At 37.4% G+C, this 5683-nt stretch overlaps 1 protein-coding gene across 1 annotated transcript in view; it reads right to left on the minus strand.

Annotated features, from left to right (window-relative positions):
• The window catches only part of LOC107694261 (periphilin-1-like), a 58510-nt gene extending 54271 nt beyond the window's left edge, over positions 1-4239 (minus strand). Inside the window, exon 1 of the mRNA XM_016493905.1 lies at positions 4065-4239. The gene's annotated coding sequence lies outside the window, so the exon portion shown is untranslated. The remainder of the gene's footprint in view (positions 1-4064) is intronic.
• Positions 4240-5683: the final 1444 nt, after the last annotated feature.

Genomic DNA, 5683 nt, shown 5'->3' on the forward strand with positions numbered 1-5683 from the left:
ATATAATATAATATAATAATTTGAAATTATCACCAAGTGAAACTGGAAAAATAATGATTGTTTTCAAACAAGTTTCCTGAACACTCCACTTTTCTAGCATTGGTGAAATGCAAATTTATTGTGTGTGTATGTGTGTGTGTGTGAGAGAGAGACCTGGTGTGATATATTATTTTTCATTATGCATAAATATTCCATATAATCACTCCATTATTATTAACTCATTTTTTTTTTTTTATTATTTTTAATTAAATGCTGTTTAAATTTAAATTAAATTGTTAAGTTTAAATTAAATGGTACAAAAGCTGTCACTAGGGCAGTAACCTTTCAAAAGCACATTTTTGTACCTTATTTACCCCTAAATGGTACATATTAGTAATTTTTTTGTTGGGTACTGCCCAAGTGACAGCTGTTGTAGAGTGAGGCATATCACATGGCAGACCACTCTGATCACCTTCCCAAACATCATCTACCCGACAGCTTTTCAAACCATTAAACCTTAAATGCACTTTGGTAAAAGCAACATCATTTAAACTCAGTAAAACGAATGGTGTTATGAACACAAAGTATAATCATGTCTGATTTCAGCTGTGGATCCATGTGAAGATTCAAAAAGTGCTGTGCTTGCCAAAACGGCAAGCATTCGTGTGATTCATAGGATCATTTAAAAAAAAAAAAAAACACTGTAAATGTTCATGTGCTCCCATAGTGACTCAGACCCTTTCCATCTTCACATTAGGCAAAGATAATTAAACTGTCACTTTTGTGTTTCAAAAACACAGCAGTCACCACATTCCCCTAACGTTGAGGAATATCTGTCATTTGCGATGGCTTTTGAATGGTTAATTTCCTTTTATGAACCTTTGATTTGTGCGAAGACCCTTGTCAATAAAGCTCCCCCTCCTCCACGCTCCTCCACATCACCGCTGATGTTGTCTCAAAATGAACATCTCCAATTAGACACAAGCAATCATTCATTTGATGACTTACTGTTTACATTCATTGTCGCAATCTGTGCGAACGTGTATGAGACAATTCATCGTACCTTGTGGGAAATCTAACTCTTAATCACTGTATGAGAATAATTACGCCTCCTATGCATTTATGCTGATAAACTCATCATAATTTGGCACCGGGAGCCTTGGCTTCATCAAATTTAAGACAAGGCAGATTAAAAACAGATAAAACCGCAACCTGAATCATAAAAAATGGCAAGAATAATGAATTCACTGTCATTCAAAACACTGGAGTTAGCAGCTAGCATTAGCTTTGTATTTAGATCTTTTGTTCCTCAGTGCCATTGACTCAAGCACACAAACAATAACATGAGACTTGAGGGGATTTCTGTGTTTGTTTGTGCTGAGATTCAAAGCCTGAAAGGCTTGCATAGACCTTTGTTTCCATACCGTGCACTACTATGCTTCTGTCTCCCCCTCATTAAATTAGAAATGAATAGAAAACAATTGAGCTATAATTGATAGGCCTCTCCGTTCGTTCTCCTCACAGACTCTCTTTATCAGCCACATAGTGACAAAAATCACAATGGCTGTTTTCTCTGCCACCTTTTCATTTCATTCAGGCTTGGACTGGTACCATTGTTCTGGCCCGGGCCTGATAAGGCACCGATAATGTTAACCAGTTATTGCATTTGCAGAAAAGAGAGCAAAATAAAAGACCCGAGACAGCCGGCGAATTAGCGACTTTGATGAATCGTAATTTTGAACACGAGAGATTAGCATACTGATTGGACTGATTATTTGTAATTGCGGTTGGAAGTGAAAGCGGGCCGCACCGGATAACACTCGTTTCTGTTCCAACCAACTGAAATCGTGAGCTTTGTAATGACGTTGAATTGATCTTTCTTATCGTCCTCGTCGGGTTAAAATTATTGCAAATCAGGGTTTTTGTTTGAAAAATGGAATTGTGAAACGGCAAGAGACGGTTTTTCCCGAGTACATAATTCAGGGGCTTCTCCGGGGCAGACACATGGCAGCATCTTGAGATATGCGATAAGGGAAATCTACATGAATTTTGGGCAAGTGTTTTCACCTGAGGTAGAGCGAGTGTCCTTCAAAGCCATCTGCTAGCATTTGCAACAGCTAATTAATTTGTCCTTCACAGAATGTGTCAGTACAGGCAGGGGAATACAGATGCTGAACACAAGACAGTCCCGACGCTCGGGGGGATGCTATGCACCGTAGAGAATAGAGACACCTAGCAAGATTAATCAATCATGATAGTGCATGAAGTTGTTTTGAAGAAAGAGACACTCAGGCTGAGGTAAAAAACTGGGCCTTCAGCATTGGGTACATTTACATAATATTACATTTCTTACACAGCCGACTAACAGCAATCATTTCTTTGTACGTTCTAGATGATTGATGTTTGGTTGAGAATGTCAATTGAAATCACAGCCCCTATCATCTCAGATACCACTAGGGAAACTGGCCAAGGGCATTATCATATTACATTCTGTAAACAAGCTCTGCCTGTAGCACAAACCAGTGCAGATTGCATCTCCAGGATCCATTTCTAGACACTTCTGTCTCCAGTGCTTCAAAAGTACCATGACAGATGACACTATGGACAATAGAACGAGGAAAATCAAGTCTGCCGTTCAACTTGCAAGTTGTTGAAAGAGTTGCGCTTCCCATTGGGATTTGATACACATTCGTTTGTAGGGTGCAATTCTGGCATTTCATACATTTGCACAGACACTGAAATGCGCATTAGTGACAGCATTCTAACACATTTTTAATTAATTAAGTTAATTAAATGTTCAATGCAATCACATTAAACAAAGTTGAAATTATAATGGTTGACATTAGGGTTGATATTTGGCATTATACAACATTTAGGTCTTCAAAAATGCTGATTCATTAAAGTAACTGAATTCAGAATAGCATACTACTCTTATTATTTATGCCATGTCGTTACGTTAGAAATAGTAAAAGTAGTATGCTAGTATGCTATTCCGATGTTTTTATGAGCGAGTCATTTATTCAACCTATTTGTTCAAAATGCTGATAGCATAAGTTTTAGATGGCAGAGACTGAATCCTGTTTTGGTGCAGTGTATCATCACATTCAGAATAAGGAAAATTAAGGAATAGTTTAGGTTTAAAAGGTTTAAAATAAACTAATGCACAGATCAGCCTCTTTGCAATAGTGTACATTCATGCAACCACACACACATAAGCTCGTTCTCAATCTCTGTATCTAGGTCTTGCTATATTTGCCCAGTTTTGCTTTCCACAGCACTTTTTCTGAATAATTACTCCCTTTCGAGTTATGAGCAATACTCCCAGCAAACGCACTGGTTCTTAGAAAGAAACATTCAGCGTATCAAGGTCGAAGGAGGAAGCCTGGAGATTACATCTATGTAGATACATGATTACATTTTTGCATTTATAATAGCTGCAATGAGACACAAATGGATAAGAATTGGAAAACACCCAAGAACCTTTCATATGTCACAAGTCCTGGTTTTGTTTTGAGTGAATAGCTGTTTTCAAATGACAGTTTACTCTAATGAACGGCACATCCTCATAACATTGCGGTGCATTAAAAGTGGTGGAAAAAAACTTCTAAACTTACTCCAATAAACTGAGCAGAAAGTGGAGCGGCAGTCAAAATGCTGAATACAACAATAACAACTCACACCTCAGCCTTTAGTTCAACCAGTTTACAAGACACCTCGGTTTATGACAGCCTGAGGTCATGATATTAAACAATCTCTACTTACATGCTTTTAATACATTATCTAATAATAAAATGAGCATATGAATAGACTCATCTTGCCTCAGGCCAATAATGAACTAACATCTAGTTGGACCAAGCTGCAGGTATCAATTATGTGTGCATTTACTAGCTTGACAGAAAAGATTCTCATTTGATAATGAACAAATGGCACATAGAAACACAATCACTTTACAAGCTAGATAAGAGAGGAACCGTTTATAAAGGATTTGAGTTGGTGTAATCAATTGAGTAAAGATACAGATAGCCACGTAGAAGGTGAATTGTAGCATGATCCACTAAAACAACCAGTTTTCCCAGAGAACTTACCTATATATGAACTGTATGTGTGATGGAAGATCTGAATTCCCTCAATTCATTTTTACTCCATTACGAGTCCCAAAGGAGAAGGTGGCAATTAGGTGCAGCAACACACCTGATTCTTAGTGTGCCCCAAATCCTTCTCTTTCACTTGCTTTTTTTCTCAAATGTTGCTAGAATTTTCTCAGAATTAAATTAACTTTTGCAGCCATTTTTTGCCATTTCTTTTAACCAATAATATATATAAAGTCAGCACTCCTCAAGTTCACGCAAGGTCTTAGCAGGTGTAGCCCATCACATTAACTATGCACATGTTTGATGACATCACCATTTGATGATGTCTTAAATATTTAAAAAATATATAAAAAAATATATATATATATATTAAAAACAAAACGTGTTAAGCTGGGTGCACACTGTGCGATTTTGGCCTCAATTTGGCTGTCTGAATCCTAAAAATTCCTCGAATCCTAGTTATCCTAGTCAATTGCTAGTTTTCGCCAACAACCGAATAATGAGCACTGCAATCAGATTTTACATCTGATGAAATTCTGTCAATGTCAGAAGTTTTGAGGCAGAGTACTGCAGTGTGGCTTCTCCTACTACGACTGTCAAATAAAAAACCATTATATAGGAGCACAGAACCTGATGATGCAATTAGTGTGACATCAACAAACAACCACTTGCTCCACACACATCGTCTTCATTTTTGTTCCATTTTTCTTTTCAAGACATGCCATGATCAAGATTAATGCTAGAGAATAATGCTGTTCTTGCAATTCCACGTATTAATGCAGCTCACTGTCACCAAACATGTCACGAATTGACAAGGTAAAACTCCAGACCATGTCTTCTTGCGTGTGTCCGTTTTTAACAAGTCTTGACTGTTGTACAGTCTGACATTAATGACAACTAAGATCCAACAGTGTGATATGGCTTATAGCTGGGATCATGTTCGTACAGTCTGACATTCAACAATCGTATAGGGTGACAATACGTCCTCTCTTTTCTTTTCTAAATTTCTAAATTGCCCAAACTGTCTGGGTTTTGGCTTTGTTTTACTGAACAAGTGCTCTCTACAGTCTTGTACCCTATATATATGCATATACTACAGGGGTCACCAAACTCAGTCCTGGAGGGCCGGTGTCCTGCTGAGTTTAGCTCCAACTTGTCTCAACACACCTGCCTGGAAGTTTCAAGTACACCTAGTAAGACCTTGATTAGCTGGTTCAGGTGTGTTTGATTAGGGTTGGAGCTAAACTCTGCAGGACACCGGCCCTCCAGGACCAAGTTTGGTGACCCCCTGATATACTATATGTACGCATATAATGGTCGATTATATACAATGACTGCACGCTATTGGTCAAAGTATGAAAACAATAGGAAAACAAAGCCAAAACCTGGGCATTTTAGGCAATTTAGAAATCCTGGCCAGGACATGTCTGGGAAAAAGAGGATGTATAGTCATACTAAACAATTGTAAAGCACTAGTATAAATCATACAGTGTGCTTTAGATATTAATTTTAAAAAGTCAAGTTTTTAAATATTCACTTTAAATTCAACTTAATATATAACTCTAATTACACTTCCTTAAATTAAAAGTTGATTCACAATTCTGCATTTCTGC

Source organism: Sinocyclocheilus anshuiensis, unplaced genomic scaffold (genome assembly GCF_001515605.1).
Source record: "Sinocyclocheilus anshuiensis isolate Anshui unplaced genomic scaffold, SAMN03320099.WGS_v1.1 scaffold1316, whole genome shotgun sequence".
Lineage (NCBI taxonomy): Eukaryota > Metazoa > Chordata > Actinopteri > Cypriniformes > Cyprinidae > Sinocyclocheilus > Sinocyclocheilus anshuiensis.